Below are 18,138 nucleotides of genomic sequence, written 5' to 3'. Positions count from 1 at the left end.
AAATAGATTGAACGGTAGCAATGTAACAAGCTTCCCAACTATGGCAGCACTGTCCTTGCGAGGGTAGCAGCAAGCTTTCCTGCTCACCTTCTGCCTTTTCTCTTTGCCATGCAAGTGACGGGACAGGAGCAATCAGGTTGGTCTTGCTGCATTTATACTAAACATGCCTGGTGTTTATTTAGCTCTGAAATAATCCAGGAATTAATATTACTTTTGGAAGAAGCAAAGAGGAAGCCCAAACAATTAATCCATTCAGGTGTCTAATCTGGCTAACTGAAAGAAAGAAGCAAACAAACAAAAAATAGCATAAGATCTTCCCAAACAGTAGATTGTTTAGGGCGATGAAGGAGGAATGGAGCTGCAGCTGCGAGCAATTGCTACCCAGTTACTGTTTTCTGTGCAGGAGCACAAGTCAGCACTGTGGATGCAGCATTAGGGATTCCACAGAGATTGCCCAAAGTTTACCACCTGCCAGTAGTCCTAAGGGATAAGGACTATAATTTCCACAATCAGAAGTGAAATCTACTAATTCCTTCCTTTCAGTCCAAGGATAAATACTGCCATCTGATAACCCCTTTCCCTTTATTCCTATTACCATCTTTATTTGAAAGTACACACATGCACATATGGGTCTGTGTAACAATAAAACAGCAGGTGAAGCATCAATTTAAATGAAGGAATCAAAATGCTCATACAAAATACAGCGTGCAGGAGCTGGCCACTACCTTTCCTAGAGCCATCAGCAGGTATGGAAAGCAGAGGGTGCAACACACCATGAAGGACAAAGCGACAAAACCCAGGTGGCCTGGCTGCACCCCAGGCACTACTCCGTGCCACTCCCAGACATGAGCTCCCAAAACACGGGGTTACTGTAGATCTGGATGAGAGAGGAGGACTGTGGATTATCGATCAGCTGTCCAGTGTTAATTATGCAGAATATAGGATAGCCCCAAAGTTTGCAAGCGATAATAATTAGGAGCCCATGATCTCAGCAGCTTGGGAATGAACAGTCTGGTCTGGCTCTAAACACTCACAGCCTGGGAATATGTTTAACTCTTTCCTGCTTGCTTTAAGAAGTTTTGGCACTGATCACTGCAGCCGTCAGAGCAGCTGGCTCTTCTGCAGGCACGCACTTACAGAAATGGCTCTTTCTTTACTGATCAAAACAGCAGCTACAGCTGGAAAAAAATACAAGAATGAGAAGGGTAGCGCACTCCAGAAAGTGTAATTTACATGGATTTACCTCAGAATAGCAAATAAAATCCATCACAATCAAATGACTGGCTTCAAAACAATGCAAAGATTAGCAGTGAACAGAGTACTTGGTGGTAGAGTGTGTTCAGCAAATCAAAACACAAACACTTCAGGAAGAAGTTGCATAATTTTGTCAAATTAAAAGTTAAACAACATTGTCTTCTACTAGAAGCTGCCGGGAAGTGTCAAAACACTCAGTTACAAAGAATAGGAGTAGTTACATGTTTCTGTTTATCATTTCAGTTCTCATCTCATTATAATTCTGGTTTTTCCTACCATTTTCAGGTAGTGAGCCTTGCTGACATACAGAGTTTATTGCTTTCCCACCCAGGAACTCTTCTTAAGACACATTTCTTAACAGACGTTGCCTCTCGTTTCCTCTGCTTTTCCCGGTCCCATTTCCACACGGGTGCTGGAGCGCGGAGCCGAGGGCACAGCGGGGCGGGGGCTGCCCTGTCCGCAGCCGGGCCGCGCCCCCCGTGTGCAGCCGCGGCGGCTCCCCAGCTCCCCCACACAGCCTCTCGCTTCTGCCCCTGCAAGCACTGAGCGGGGGTCCCTCTTTGAGAGCCACCCCACACCGACTTTCCTACAGCTGTCTTTAAGTTTTGAAAACCTGCCTGGGAGCCTAGATTTCCACACATTAACCTTTGCCAAATCTTACAGTGCAAAATAAGACACAATTCTGCTCACTTTGCAAGGGACTAACGACTGGGATATTTAGGCTGGGATATGCAGAGCTGGGGCCTCTGCTGTTGTTATTTTTACTTTTTCCTGGACTGTTTTCATCTTACATCCTGTGGACGTAGTAAACAATCAACAACAATGAATCAACTGAATCCGTACATTTTTAAGGCTATTCCCACTGAGAGCCACTTGCACTTTCGTGACAGTGAAGAATCTGCCAAACATTAGCTTAGTTACCAGCAAGACAGGCTCCTCCCTCCCTTCACCCCATACACAGATTGTTTATCAAAACGTGCTGCCAAGAAAAATATCCCTGCTTTTGGCCTCCACCAGTGATTAATAACACTTGAGAACGGAACAAAACTTTACTCTGTTTTCCAAAAAATGAGGGAGGTGGGAAAGGGAGGGAGAAAAGAAAAGAAAAGAAAAGAAAAGAAAAGAAAAGAAAAGAAAAGAAAAGAAAAGAAAAGAAAAGAAAAGAAAAGAAAAGAAAAGAAAAGAAAAGAAAAGAAAAGAAAAAGAAAAGAAAAGAAAGAAAAGAAAAGAAAAGAAAGAAAGAAAGAAAGAAAGAAAGAAAGAAAGAAAGAAAGAAAGAAAGAAAGAAAGAAAGAAAGAAAGAAAGAAAGAAGAAAGAAAGAAAGAAAGAAAGAAAGAAAGAAAGAAAGAAAGAAAGAAATATTCTGACACTATTTTAAGTTATTTCACTCAGCATTACCTCCTTTTCCTTTCTAACTAGGCCATCTGAAAAGACCAAACCCACTTTTTCTCCAAAACCATGTTGCAAATGCTGATTAATATTATTATTGAAAGAAGGATGATATGGACAGAGGATAATGGTGAGAATAGAGATGGGGGGTGGGGGGAGTTTCTTTTATTAGCACATATCAAGATGAGCCATGGGGAGAAACCAAGAGGAAAAAAAAAGATCATTTACTTTCCTTACAAAGACTGTTGGTAAAATTCCTAAGGGAGCCTAAGTGCCAAAATTAACTGTCTTGGTGTATTACTTTTAGACACTACTGCCTGGGTGAATTAAGTCAAATCTTCAAGCAGCAGCCAAAGATAGCTGCAAGGTGAAAAAGAGGCTCTACATTTCCTTGTTTTTTTTTTGGTGAAACTCACAAATTTGTGGAGATTGTCTTTGCTCCAGGGTTTTTCATCTCTCTCTCTCTTTCTCTTTCTCTCTCTCTCTCTTTTGCCTTCTGGGCTATTTTTACTATTTTATATTTGGCATTATAAATGTGTTTTGTAATGGGAAGGCAAGGTAAGAAACAGCAATTGTTTAGAAAAAGAGAAAAGTAAAAAAAAAAAAATACAGCCTCACATACCATATCTATTCATATATCTATTTATGTGTATACATACATGTGAGAGTATACTTATGTATGTAAGTAATATGTATGTAAGTAATATCAGGTATTTTTCATTAGACTGTTCTCCAAAAAACATTATTTTGTAAAAGATAATAAACAGCTCTTGAACAGTGGGATACAGACTAGTGAAAACAGTTTACTGAAATTAATGATGCTGGATTGAACCAAACCTTCCTCCCTTTGGAATTAGTGCCAGACATAGTTTTCCTGAACCCTGTCCAACTGCCTGAGCGACAGACAATTTTCATTCTATTTGTGCTAAAGGCTTATGACTAGTGCTGGAAAATGAAGCCCTTGCCCTTGATCTCAGTGCAGATTAAAAAAAAAAAAAAAAAAAAAAAAAGCAGAACTGTGCCAATGTGTTTCCTCTGCCAGTAGAAGCCCTTGTGCTCTAGGTAAGGCAAAACAATAAAAAGTTCACATGAAAACTCTCCACTGAAGGAAACCCACCCAGAGCCATGTGTCTCTGCTACACTCATCAGCCAGTTTCTGAGATTGTCACAATGTCATCAAAATGCAGAGGGTAAGGGCAAAAAATAGTTACCAGCCAGTAATACTGTCTTATTTTTCTGTTTCACATCTAATTGCTATGCATTTGATAATGACTGCTAAAAAACACTCCACTGTAAATAGCCATCCTCTCCCTTCTGCTAACACCAATCTTCCCATTTTCAGGTACTGCATGTAGATTTAGGGCTGTGCAGCCCCTGTTGTCTGAGCTAATTCTATTTCTAAGGGATGAAATACACATTTGATATACACCCCCGAGTTATAAACAGTGGCTATACCGTAGTGCTGTCAGCCAGTTAATCTCTGATTGCTTTTTCCTAGATTATTAATAAAATTAGAATCCCAAGCAGAAGGCGTTTGCTTTCATTGTACAGTCTGCACTTGTGACATGGTACATGTGGAAAATTTTGAGTGCACTGCAGTGAATGGTCTGGGGGTTAGTTTTTAGCTTCCGCTAAGTACCTGGCAGGCTGCCATGCTGAAGGATTCTGGGAACTGAAAGGCTCCCAAGTACAAACTGCCAGCATTAAGCAGTCCTGACAGCTCTGCTCCTTCCACACTTGGCAGCAGTTCAAAGTGCTCTTTCATTTGAAAGGCTGGAAGGCTGCCATGTGCAATGCAGATTTGCTGTGCCTGCTCTCATAAGGAACTGATAAATGCCGTTGCTGTTGCTATGGGGACAGGAGGCTATCAGAATGGCCTTGTGATCTGCAGCCTCTCAGCTCTGCAGGTTTGGGTTTGGGGGTTCTTTGGGTTTTGGTTTTTTTCGTGTGTGTGTGGTGTTCTTGGTTAGTTTTTTTTTTTTTTTTTTTTTTTTTGTGTTTTTTTTGGTTCTGTTGTTTTTTTTTTTTTTTTTCCTGAGATCGTGAAATAAATGTTCTAGAGAAGGTTAACTCTTGAAGGACAGGAAGCGCTGATTGGAAAGGACAGGGTGAGCCTCTGTGTGTGGTTCCTCTGAAGTGCTGGGAACAACATTAACACATACCTGCCAACTGTCCCTATTCGGGAAGGACTGGCCCCAGGGCTTTTTGGTTTTGTGGGGTTGTTTTTTTTTTTTTTTTTTTTGGGCTGGGAGGGAGGCAGGGAGGAAGTGAGAAGGAAAGACCTCCTTCTCCCCACTCAGTCCCTTTAGATTCCTCTTCTAGCTCAGGATCTCCCAACATAATTAAAAGGCCATCCTCTTTCTTCCCTCACTATCCCCACACAGAGTTTTCAGATGCTGTGGAAAAGAATTCATTTACCACTGGATGTTGTAGCATGCCCGATGTCTTTAGCTCTCATTAACCTCAGTGGACAGTTAGCAGGATTAGACTCATTACGTGCACTCCACGTGTGGTTAGTGTGAATAAAAAGAATGAACAGTGTGATATAAGACTGCATGTTTGAGAGCAATCTTAGTGATGATGCAAGTCCTGAGAGTGAATTTCAGCTTGTCCTAGTTCCCAAGATTAAAATAAACACACCTCTGAGCTATGCACAGTTTGAGTGTGTGTATAGATGAGAGTGCATATCTACTTCTGTAAAGCTGTAGAGAAAAATATAGGCAGCAAATATTTTAATCAGAATTTATACTCATTTCCCTATGTTGTCCTTTTTTTGTTGTTGTTTTTCACATTGTTTCTTTCCATCTCTGCTACAGCAATAGATCTGTCTTCCCTAAAGACATTTTGCTGCAGAGCAGTAAACTGAATTCTGTTTAACCAAGGCGAAGTCTTGAGCATGACATCATAGCAGGGAACAATGGAGTGCATCACTGCTCTCCCTGACCACACAGCAAACTTCAGGGCAGCATTAAAAATATCAATATGGGCATGTCTCTATATTTACAGGCACATGTAAAATGCAATATGCATTCAGATAGTGGCACAAAACACTACGAAAGACAAAGCACTGGGGGAATCTTGTTTGTATACTCAAGTGTTAACAGTCTGAGAGCTTTGTTCAAACCTGGGGAAAAAAAGTCAACCACCCCCCATGGGAACAAATCCTCCCATCTCTAAACACGGATCTCTGCCTTTCAGAACTGTATACTTCTATCTTTCCAATATACGTGAACAGTGTTATATGAAATGAAATATTAAAACAGAATGTCAAGCCATATTCGACAGATAATCTCATTAACCACCTGCTGGTTAACCTGTAGCTTTTTTAAATAATTACCACCACTCTTACTTATTTGACTTTCACTCCACTTTGGTTTTACTTATTTTTTTACTGTATTCAGTTTTAAAGCTTTTTGGTTGTGTGTTAATCAAAGATTTGAATGAAGAAAGTAGTTATTTGAAAAACATACAAGAGAGAATTTTTAAGAAGTAACAGAGAAATACACGCTATAAGTGTGTGTACACACACATACCCACACACTCCCTCTACCTTTTCTAAATTTTCTTTTAGTTTATCTTTTCAAGCAAAATAAAGCATGTGTGATTCTGAGTTTTGCATCTGACATTAGATTCTGATGGTTAAAACAATCAGCATATTCAAATCAATATAAAAGTTACTTGTATACATTTACGAAGCAATTTCAAAATTACAAACAAGGCTGTATTTCACAAGCCTTTGCACCACAATGAGCTAGGCCAAAGGAAATACTTCTTCCTGATTGCTTGGGATTTTTTTTTTTTTAATAAATTAATAAATGTGAAGTTAATTGTAATTCTACTGTAATATCTTTACCTGATTCTCTCTGGGTTCTTGCCTATGGTTGTCATGGTAATTTGATAATTCTGGCTTGTTCTCTACACATTCTGTTTGTCTCACTGGATTTCCTGATTATTCAGAAAACTCTTTTAAAAAATCCTCCTGTCTCTCTCTCTCTCTGCCCCCATTCTGACTCAATCCTGCTTTTTTCATTCATTTAGCATAGAGGAATGTGTACTATTTTGCTACTAATCTGCTAGGGTGAAGCTGTTTGCTCCACTTACCCGAAAATGGAGATAATGAGCATACATACTAGAGCTCTTCTTAAATTATCTTCCATAGTCTATGATAGGGGATAGAGAGGAAATGTGGAAAGATAACTGCATATAGATTTCTTGTAGAGTACTTGGATCTTAATCCTATAGATATTATTTAGGGTTTAACTGCTGCATTTCTGACAGAAGAAACATGTATTTAACTGTTGCCTTTTCAAATGTGACAGATACATTTATACCTAGAGCAAGAGTCAGAATATATTCTCTCTACATGACAGAGTAGAAGCAATATTTTTATTCAGAGGTTCAAGTGACAATTTATGCCACAAGAAACAAACTGATCATGTTTTGAATGCACCAGTGAAACTCAAAGAAAAATGCACACAGCTAAGTAATATTTAGCTCAGGTGTGTATTTACAAATGGTTTATGTCATTGATATGTGCATATTTTAAAAGCACTTGGCATTAAATTATGTATACAAATATATATGTACATATTATAGATGTATACATAATATATATGTATGAAGGTACATAAAATTCCTTTTGGGGGGCTGGGGTTCTTCCCCAGGCAGTACAGGATATTGTGATAAAAGCAAGGAATACCTTTTGTACCTATGGTTACTATGAATAATTTGCTTGAATATTACATCTCATGTTAATACCTTTCATAGTCCTTGTACATTTAGCCTCTACACTCTTCAAGAAAGGGTATGTATTTTATTTTGCTGGTCAGTACCTCATACAACTACAACCTGAAATCATAAGAATCTCAAAGAATTATTTCAAGGGAAGTAATTCACCATCATTATGAGTCATTACTGAAACTACGGTCCAATTTATTAGAATTTTGACACAGTAATTTCCACTTTACACTGTCTTTACAATGTATCAATGGAATTTGCAGTCCCTCTGAATTAAAAGTATCTAGTATCAACTAGAAGTACCTGTATCAATGAAAGCTACAAATTCTTCTGTGTGGCCTCCTTTACTTACTTCTTCTCTTTCTGTAAAGCACATTTGGGATTCAAGTCCTTTTGATGGCAACATGCTGTGGAATCTGCTAAACTCAGTAAACAGTCCAGCTGTGACAACCCCTTTATCCCAACCTATTGCCATAATCTAGGACATCAGTGACATTATCTCACAGTCTGTGACATCACTCTGTGAATCACAAGACTAGTAAAGGTTGCTGTTGGTATCAAAGGTAGTATTTGTCATGTGAGTACAATGTTCACACTCAATTTTAACTGTGAAAATGCTGTTAAAATAACCCCTTGTACCTATAAATTTATTTGGAATTTTTTCAACTGTACAAATCCTATTTTTTTCTTACTTTGATTTTCAAATTTTTATTGTCAGAAAAAAAAAAAGGACATATTTTATCCAATTTCTATGTAATGCAATAAAGCAGAAATGAACACATTTTCTTTTACATGCTAAAAACCACCTATCTCTGCTACTGAGCAGAAAAGGTTTCAGTAAATCACACGTAGGACATCTAATGTTAAAATGTTCTTAAATTTACTTTAAACTCCTATTTATTCATGTATTTCTACAATGTAGACACTGCAGAAACTCAATAGACCATACACTTCATACTTAGCACAAAAATTGTGCCCCCTCATTTCTGAAAAGAAGACTGAGCAGGGCAATGGTCTATTTTACATTCTGCTAACACCTAATTATTTTTATTAAACATATACAGTAGCATTTATTATTTGAGCAATCACAAATATTTACAAAGAAAATATAGTCTTGAAAGCAACCTACATGAAGATGCTTTTTTCTTTTCCTAGAATATTGTTTGTTTTCATACCAGCTAATTGTTAAAATTCAGTAATCTGTAGTGATCTTACTTTTATTTGTGTAAATTAGTAGTCTTGCTGCACAAATTATGAAGGCTTTGCCATGCAAGTGTACTAGGCTCAGCTATTTCATTTAAAAGTCAGTGTGCTCCAGTCCATTTTTTTTTTTTATTACTGTTATCTTTAGTTCTGTGAAGCCTTGGAACATTTCCCAGTCTGGATCTACAGAAAGTTTCCCAGGAAAATGTATAAAGAGCCTGTGTTCTGCTTTACTCTGCAGTGCCTATGTGCTTTTAGTGAGCTAGGTCTTTGAAGACACAGCCCATGCATGGAGTCCAGTCAGGCTGAAAAATGTAGCAATTGAGATATTTTACAATCCAAAATCTCTTTTAAACAAAGGTGTGGTTTAGCAGGACTGGCTGCTTCTGACCTCTTTCAGCCTCTTATTATTGCAGCTGCTATGATGTAAGGCTCAGTATGGTAAAGCTAAAGTAGCTGAGCTCAGGGAGAAATGCTGAGAACAGCTGTTTTACTGTAAACATTAACAAGGGTTTGACTTCATTTGCAAGCTGGGAGCATTCACAGTTTCTGCACAAATACTTTGGGAATTTGTTCTAGATGTTCACAGCACACACAAAAAAAATATCCCTTCTATACCTTACTGCAGCTTTGAAAGAAGCAAATTCTCTACAGAGAGATGCATTCCATTAAAATCAACAGGGAATTTTTCACATTAATACACAGCTTCACACAGACGATACAGACATACACACAGGGAAAGAAGCAATATTTATCTGCTTTAGCTATTTCTAAAGCTCCTATCACATTAGTATCTAAGTGCCAATTAGGTACCAAAAATACTCAGTTGTAGCAGATACTGATGTCTGCTGATTATTACAGAGCCACAAACAGAATTCTATCCAAGAGGGCAGAGAGGGATTTGAATGCTTTCCCCCTAGCTTGGTGCAGCAATTCATGGATATTAGGAAACAAATTTCAGACCTAATTTCCTTCATTACATTCTGGAGGCTGCTTTATTCTGAAGCAAATGAAAAGTCTCAGACAAAGTGACCTTTGCAGGGAGCAGGGGACATTCAGTGACATCACATGCATCTGCATATGCACACACAGGCATACAGAGGGCCAGATCCTCCAGACACTGAAAGCTGTTTTTTTGCCACATGATCACTGAAATGGAGTCTGTGAGGCAGCTCAGCCAGCTACGTGTACATCAGCCAGTGCAGATACGACAAAGCCTCAGCTGATTTGCAGCCACTGCAGAGACTGCAATGGCTCTCCCATCCCTGAGTCCTTGTGAAGGCACACAGTTTAGAAATGGCTGGGCCAAGCCTATTTCTCATAGATTCCCAGTTACCAGAGTAGTTTATTTGGTATAGTGGTAGCTCCTGCAAAATTCAGTAGCTCTGCTGGTGTTACAGTTTACACAAGGGACCACACTGTCAGGGAGACAGCTCTGGGATGATGTAAGGATGGTTTAAAGCTGCATTTTCACCACCCTCTCTGAAGCCTGCCAAGAACTGCTTGGCCAAAGCTTGGAGCCTGGGCAACAGTCCCTACTTACAGACTCCTTCTAGAAACTCCCCATATTAAATATAAAGCTATATAAATCTTCACTATCTTCTTCATTTGCTACTATTATGGTTCACAGCTAAGTAGCATAAACTCTGCTGAGCCCTTTGATAAAAGACCAAGGCAAACTTGGAATCCAGAAAGGCTTGTTAAAATTCATCACTTCATCATAAAGTTGTGCCCATGCTGGTGGATATGGAACCCTTCAAATGAGAAATAAAATTACCAATTGGACAAGTGATCTTTTTAATGCTCCCAGGACATTTCCCACATATCTGAAAGTATTGAATTTAGTATATCTCTAAAATTCAAAGCTAGTTAACTACATTATGTTCTTAGACTGTTTGTGTTTATGCAGGATAAGGGGAGGTTTTTGTTGTCTGTCCTGTTTTATAGTGTTAATCTCTTGTGCAATGAAACAGCTACTGACTCCTCCTCCAGAGTGGCTGTGTTTCTTCAGATCATTATTTGTTTTTATAGTTTGGGATGAAACAACATAAAACTCTGTCTATGTGGTACAGCTGCATATAATGCTTCTCTTGCATCCCTGTATATAGGGGAAAATAAAAATATTCTGGGTGCCATTTCTTCCTGACTTTAGGTATCTTTAAATCTCCAATTAGAGTTTCACCATCCACGTGTGACAACGGAGGCTTTGAAATGCACTTGGAAACATATCTCTCTTTTTTCCTTCCTTCCATCCTCCCCTCTGACAGGATTTCAGACCTCTGGAATCACATCTGTTGTGAGTTACCTTTCCCTAGTCATACTTTTTTATTGTACAAATGTTCAAAAAAATACTCAGTTGTTTGCCTAGATCTTGTAACCAAAACAAGGCCCCAGCCTGTCCTCTTCCACTGCCCATGCCTATAATTTCTTCTCAAGCTGAATGCTGAATGGGGATAAAGCCAGCATACTATTATGTTTGGAACCGGGTTCAATCCAGGAAAATGATACAAATGAACCTGGGAAATATGCTGCAGCTTGAGAAAGTAATAAAGCGTGTTAGAGTGCTCGTATGTAACTGGAGATGGGGGAGCTGCTTCCAGAACAGGGACTGGAAAGGACATACTGGCACCTGTGTAATTTGTGAACCACTGAAGTCAAATTCTTTCCTCTGTGTCTTGGCAAGCCCAGTGATCAGATGAGATGCTGTGGCCTGGCCAAAAGAGAGAATGCTTTGGCACTACAGAAAACTCTTGTATAGCCAATTTTTCCTGTGCTAGTAGCTCTTCTCACCACCTTAAAAATGCTTCATGAAGCACCAGCCCAAGCTCACTTTCTGCAACTCAGTGAAACATCTGTCACCACCACTAGAAACATTCAAACAAAGTGTGATGAAGCGCCTAACAGCACTGGGCCAGCAAAGAATAACCCTGCTCAAGGCTGGCAGCACACATTCAAGCTGCTTTATCAAGGCACGGTGATTCTGAAGGGCACTGAATGCTCTTTGCCAAAGCTTTCTGAGAAAACTAGGTCCAAAAGTGTTGGTGTTATATGGAATTCCTATTAAACATCCCTGTAAGTTGAAACATTTGGTCTTGTCTGTTCCCATTTACTAATCTCACCTAGAACCCTTCTTGCCTACAAATGTGCCAGACACACAGAGCTGTCCACCAGAAAGCAGATGAAACCAACAAATGGGGTAACTCCCAAAACTAGCCCACACTGTTTCTCCTCTGTTAAAAACAGGACTGTTAAGGTATTTAGATACCTGAGAGAGGTTGACCTCTATGCGAACAATTCAATGCTATTGACTCACAAACCAAATTATAAATACTTTTTAAAAATTTCACCCATTCCTTGATTCATCAGAAATAAAACCTCATTTCTTAAATAAGTGTATTTGAAAATCAGTCTGCCACTTCTGGCCCTCACTGCTATCCTGCAACTCATATATCACCACCATAACCCATTTCCAAATGTTCTTCATGCCAGTGAGACACCTCTGGTCATGAAGAACTGCACATATATCCCTTCCTAGTGCTCCCTTTCAGAATGGTTCAGAACTGGTTCTCCAAACCAGTCAGGTTTAAGGAAATCACTGCAAAACTGTAGAAGTTTAGGTCAGAAACTGAACCCCCAAAAAGCCAATCATATTGTTCACATTGCTTACATGAATGTTCTAGTTTAAAAAAAGGGGGGTGGGGAATGGGTGGAGCAGGGAAAGATTCTTGTGATTTTCCTTACACATTTTTCAAAGTCAGTTTTTCTCCAAATCTAGTCCAAAACTTCATCTGTAAGGGTGTGTATTTATTCCAATCCAGGCAGTGTTTGGGGGAAATGCAAAAAACACCAAACTGTATCACAAACGTTTTTTATTAGAAGAACAACTCCAGTCTTGCTTGTTATCTGAAAACAGGCATAGTCAAGCTTCTGTAATGGGAAAATGGCTGCATTCTGTAACAGGTCTAAACAAAAATGCACCTTAGTCAAAGATAAAGTCTGACCTGATTTTTGAAGCTTTTCATTTTAAAGTTATCCAGAAGAGCCAAAGGAATAATGGAGCACTTGTAAGAAGGAATACAAAAGAACCATCAGTGCCAAATACACTGGGAAGGGAAATATCATGGAGACTGTGAATCTCTGAAACAGACTTCTGAGGTGATAGCCTGAGGATCAGGTCCAATATGGGAATTAGTTACACTGAACTTCAACCCCACAGTGCCAAAGTGAAAGGAACTGGGTTTCTAGAGGGGAGTTTAGAACCTCTTGTTCTGTGTCTAGATTTCCTGTATAGAGCATGGGAAAAATTAGGCACCTCTGAGGACAGTATTCAAAACATCTGTTTCTGCATTTTATCCAGTGACTATTTATATGAAATATTTAAGAAGCAGGCCGGGAGGAGAATGTAAGGCTTTATTTGTCAGATGGGTGCCTTAACCAGAACAGTCATGCTTTCTCTTACACTTTCTCTACTCCCCGTGACCCCCCCTTCTCTTTCTCTGAACCAATGAACTTAAATTATTTTCTGCAGCATGGCACAGTTTCAATAGGAAGGGTGGAGACTGCCTGCCTCCAAAACAGCCTGCAATCTGGTGGTCAGGCTGCTCTCCTGGGACATGTGAGTCGGAGTCTCCTCACGCACAGAACATTCCTCTGCTCAGAGACAGGAAACAGTGAGGGTGCACTTGAGAACTCACCTTTTTTTTTTTTTTTTTTTTCTTTCCTTTTTTTTTTTTTTTTGGTAAGCTGTAGCTGCTATGATACAGATAATAAAAGGAAACATCTAACAATAACCATGAGAATTAACAACACTTATAGACATCTTTAATCTTTGAGATTCCAAAACAAACAATGGACTATGCTGAAGCAACTTTGCCCTTTGGACTTAGCAGAAGCACCCAAGAATGCAGAAACAGGCTTTGCTGTACTTCTTAAAATGTTGTAATGCTTTTTTTTTTTTTTTTGTGAGCTAGATCAACTCTGTAGGCTGAGTCAGAAGGAAATTCTGCTTGCACAGTATCCTTTTCTGTCCACTCTGTGAAGACTTGCTAATACCATTTCAGCTTTTACCTTCTTCAGCTCCTTCTGCTCTTCTTGAGCAAAACTACAGCAGTTGTATTTAAGCACTGTGCAGGATCTCAGAGGGGTCTTACCCACAGGTATGTACATTTGATTCACATGCTTCCTCTGAGTCTGTCATCTCCTGGGGCATCATCCAATCAACAGTACTCAAGACATGAAGAAAGCTACTCCAGCTTGTTACTGAAAGTTCAGGAAAGAGCTTGAAGGAAGAAGAAAATAAAGCATGTTGGAGTTTGTTCCAGACAGTAAGAATTCATAACCTGACTTCCATCAGCATACCATAGGATCTACTGTAGCTAAAGCTATGGACAGTTGACTGCCAGGTTGTCGGTTTCACATGGATTTGACAGTTTTGCAGGTTCATCCACTTTGAATCTACTTTAATTCCTACTCTATTTAAACAAAAGAAAAAGAGGAAGAATTTCTCAGTCTGCACAGCACAGCTCCTGCTGGCAAAACTCCACAGAGCTCACAGAGCAGTAGGAAGGGAACTTTCCAGAAAATGGATAGCTCTTTTTCCAGCCAAAGCAACATTTGCTGTTCAGATAATGACAGCCAGTCAGTCCCAGGCTGCCTCTGTGCTGCAACCAGCCAGGAGTCTTAGCAGTGCAGGTCCTATTTCCAGGGCTACTCCATCATCCCTCCAGCTCCTGCACTTACATGAGATGCAGCTATGATGGCCCCTTGCGATGCCCTCATTTGAGTCAGCCTTTCTGTGCCAATTGTTGTGCATTAGCAGACCTTGTATACTGAAGGAACATGAGCCAAACCTATCTCAGTTTCTAGTTTTTTGACTCAGGAAGTTTATGTAATGCAGGAAGTTATGGTTTCCCAAGTCCTTTCCATAAATAGAATCTTTGGTGATCATTTTGCTCCTCTATGACTCAATCGAATCACGGGCAGTTAGACTGTCCGTAAATAACTTCATGTCTGTATTTAAATGTTTTGCTGAATATGGGCCTAAGTAAGATGTATTCAAAGATAAAAAGATTCCTAAAATTATGGGTTGGGAAACTTTGTGCATATCTTAAAATAAGAACTAGTGATATTTTTTCTAATAGCTTCAACAACATTCTACACCAATTCCTTCTTCTTCCTATTTAAATGTAAAGACTTGTTAAATATGTGCTTTTACTTTACAGTTTGCTGTAATTTTTCCTTTTGTATTTTTTTGCCATACAAACATATGTAGTTTTCAATGTTAGGCATTCAGGATGATCAGTTTCGGCTATGATGAAGGAGGACTACCTTTAAAAGACCTCTCTTTCCAGACAGAAAATCTCTAGCACATGACAGGGGAGAAAAATGAATGTCATCTATTCTGTATCAGCCAAGATTACATCCTAAAACCTTAGCATGTATTCTTTTTTTCCCAATTCACACCAATTCCTACTGCTATATTTTATTATGGCTTTAAATATTTTGAATAATGTAGATGTTGAATACCACTCAGTTTGTCTCTCACAAGCAAACACACAGACACACATATATGCAGTAATATATTCTCACCACTTGTAATTATGAGCCTTTATCATAACAATGGCTACACTGGGAAAACACATATTCTCATTGCATCTTTGTAAGATATATCATTTTATATAGCTGGGCATGTGGCATGGGCTGCACACACTATTCCAATCTGAGGACCTTTTGAGAAGGCAAGACGTGCCCACACTTTCCGAGCATACACTGAATAAGCAGATTAGAAGAACAGCACAAAAGCCATGCTCTGGCTCTGCCTCTCAGTAGCACCAGTCCCCGCAGCACATGTTCCACTCTCACTCATTTGTGTCACATAGCCTGTGTGAATGCAAACAGGACTTCAGCCAGCACTGTCCATCATCTTCTGCTTTGCAACTTTGATACGTACACGTGGTGCCTCTTGCTGCAACCTCTGCTTCTGCTGCTATGGGATTGGATGGGATCAGACCTTGAGGAACTAACTTGGACACAGTAGGATGGGACACAAGGGTTCTCAATGACTGGAGTTTGGGGCTACAGGACTCTCCCTCACCCTAGACAAAGGGAAACTGTTTTGTTCAGAACAGAACACCTCTGCTACTTACCATCTGGCTTCTATAGCAGAGCATATCAAATACACATCTCTCCAGCAAATGGAGGATGGGAGAAGATAAGCATGAAGTGGAGGACTGCTTCACATTCTACAGAGAGAGGATGGACAGTGACTCCACCACTTTAGATAAGGAGTCACTCTGCAAACAATTGGAGCCTGCCCAGCACGATGATGGGCTTTATCCTCATCTCCATAAGCACAGAGATCTGTTCACAAAGCTGGACATTCCTGACTCCTGCAACCAGCTTTGCAGTGGCACAAAAATTAATTGTCAGCTGGTCAGCTCAAATGTGCTCAGGTCCACCACATCCAAAATATGTTGCCCGAAGATCTGTCATGGTTTGACACTGCCAAATGCCAGGCACCCATGAAAGTTGCTCACTCACCCTCCCCTGTTACAGCTGGACAGAGGAGAGAAAAATTTAACAAAGGGTTCATGAGTGGAGATAAGGACCAGGACAAAACACTCCAAGGGCAAAACAGGCTCAACTTAGAATTACAAAATGAGTTTATTACTAACAAAACCAGAGGAGGATAATGAGAAGTAAAACAAGCCCTTAAAAATACCTTTTTTTCCTGCAACTCCTCCCTGCTTCCCACTGACAGTGTAGGAGACAGGAGGTGGGGTTCTTGGTCACTTTGTCACCCAAAGTTTGCTTCCACCGCTAAGGAGAGAAGTCATCCTGTGAGGCTATGGGGTCCTTCGCACAGGAAACAGTTCTCTCTGAACTTTTCCAACATGGCCCCAGTCTCATGCGCAGCAGTTCTCCCAAAACTGCTGCAACATGAGTCCCTCCCATGGGTAGACAGTCCTCCCAAAATTGCTGTGGTGTGGGTCACTCTTCCATGGGGTGCAATTTTACAAGTACAGGGTGCTACAGCCTGGAAGCAAAGGCCCTTTCTCTCCACGGGGTCTCCAACTGGATCACAGCCTCCTCCAGGCATCCACCCACACCGGCATGGGCACCTCCCCCACGGGCTGCAGGTGGATCTCTGCATCCCCTGTGGATCCATGGGCTGCAGAGGGACAGCTGCTTCACCATGGTCTTCACCGTGGTCTGCAGGGGAATCTTGGCTCCTGAGCCTGGAGCACCTCCTCCCCCTCCTTTACTGACCTTGGTGTCTCCATGTTGTTTCCCTCACATATTCTCACCTCCTCCTCTTGTCTGGATGGAATTAAAACTGTGCCACTACTTTTGTTTTGATTTCTTCTTAAATATATAATCACAGAGCATTACCATCATCTCTAAGTGACCCAGCTTTGGCCAGCAGTATGGCCATCTTTAGAGCCATCAGGGATTGGCTTTACCAGACATGATGGAAGCTTCTAGGAGCTTCTTACAGAAGCCACCTCTGTGGCCCACCTCCGCTACCAAAAACCAGGCCATGTAAAACTAACACAAGACCATAAGACAGTTACCAAGAAAGTATTCTCAGAGGGAAAGGGGCCAAGGGATTAGCTAATTGTACATGGTGCAGAGGACCTTCAACAAAGTTATTGAGAAGAGATTTCACTTCCTGACCTATAGAACCTTGCTGAGTACAAGGAAAAACACAAGGACATCATGACACAATGTAAGCACTGAACATGAAATTCCTGTATTTTCTGCATTAGGATATTGATTACAGTTTGATCAGTGCTATCTATCTTGTGCTCTCCTAGTCATGCTGTCCTACCAGACAGGGAGGCAAACATGAGTATTTCATCAAGCACTAAACTCCTGATGGGTAGAGAATAAATGAGCTTTCGATCAACTCATCAAGGTTACCGTGTCCTCCAAAACTTTTACACTGGGGCCCATGAGAGCCTTTGGATGCTGCAAATAGAGTCCTACTTAGCAACATCTTAAAAGCACCAGGGCAGGCAGTGAGGCTAGCTTCTTAATGGGGAGACAAGTCAGAGTAAATTTTGCAACAGAACTCATAGCATGCTCAGAAAGTGCAAATATGTGAGTAAATGGCCACTATCAGTGGTCATTTCTCTTCCCAATTTCTTGTAGCCACTATTTTCACTCCTTGATTTCTCTCATGACCCAGCCCTTCAGCCTCTCATGAGTGATGTCTTATTCCCCAGGAACATCCATGGGCTCCAGCCCCTAAAAGGAAGCCAAAAGCAAATTAGTGTGATTTTCCAGTCACTGTTTATGGCCATTTGGTGGGAGCTCCCTCCTACTATGTTAGAACATCTTTTCTCCCGTCAATGCAGTGTCCCTCTAGGCACTCTAGGGACTTTCTCCCTCTACACAAGATGCCTATTTTGGCACAAACACCAGGAAGCCCAGGAAGGTGAGGGGAACATAACATAAAGAAAGTGCCAGCACCTAAAAATTCTGAAAAACACAAGAAGCCACATTATTGTAGGGCAGTATTCCTTTTACAATTACCTCATTACTCTGCAAAA

At 40.4% G+C, this 18,138-nt stretch overlaps 1 long non-coding RNA gene across 1 annotated transcript; it reads right to left on the bottom strand.

Annotated features, from left to right (window-relative positions):
- Positions 1 to 768: 768 nt before the first annotated feature.
- On the bottom strand, positions 769 to 7,792 carry LOC128789601 (uncharacterized). Its single transcript, XR_008431462.1, has 3 exons — positions 7,734 to 7,792; positions 6,746 to 6,804; positions 769 to 1,178 (listed from the first exon to the last, which is right to left on the bottom strand). It is a non-coding gene; the product is annotated as an uncharacterized LOC128789601 (long non-coding RNA).
- Between the last annotated feature and the right edge of the window lie 10,346 nt (positions 7,793 to 18,138).

Source organism: Vidua chalybeata, chromosome 6 (genome assembly GCF_026979565.1).
Source record: "Vidua chalybeata isolate OUT-0048 chromosome 6, bVidCha1 merged haplotype, whole genome shotgun sequence".
NCBI classification, from domain to species: domain Eukaryota; kingdom Metazoa; phylum Chordata; class Aves; order Passeriformes; family Viduidae; genus Vidua; species Vidua chalybeata.
The sequence above is the reverse complement of the archived record's forward strand: the minus strand, read 5'-3'. Positions and strand labels throughout refer to the sequence as shown.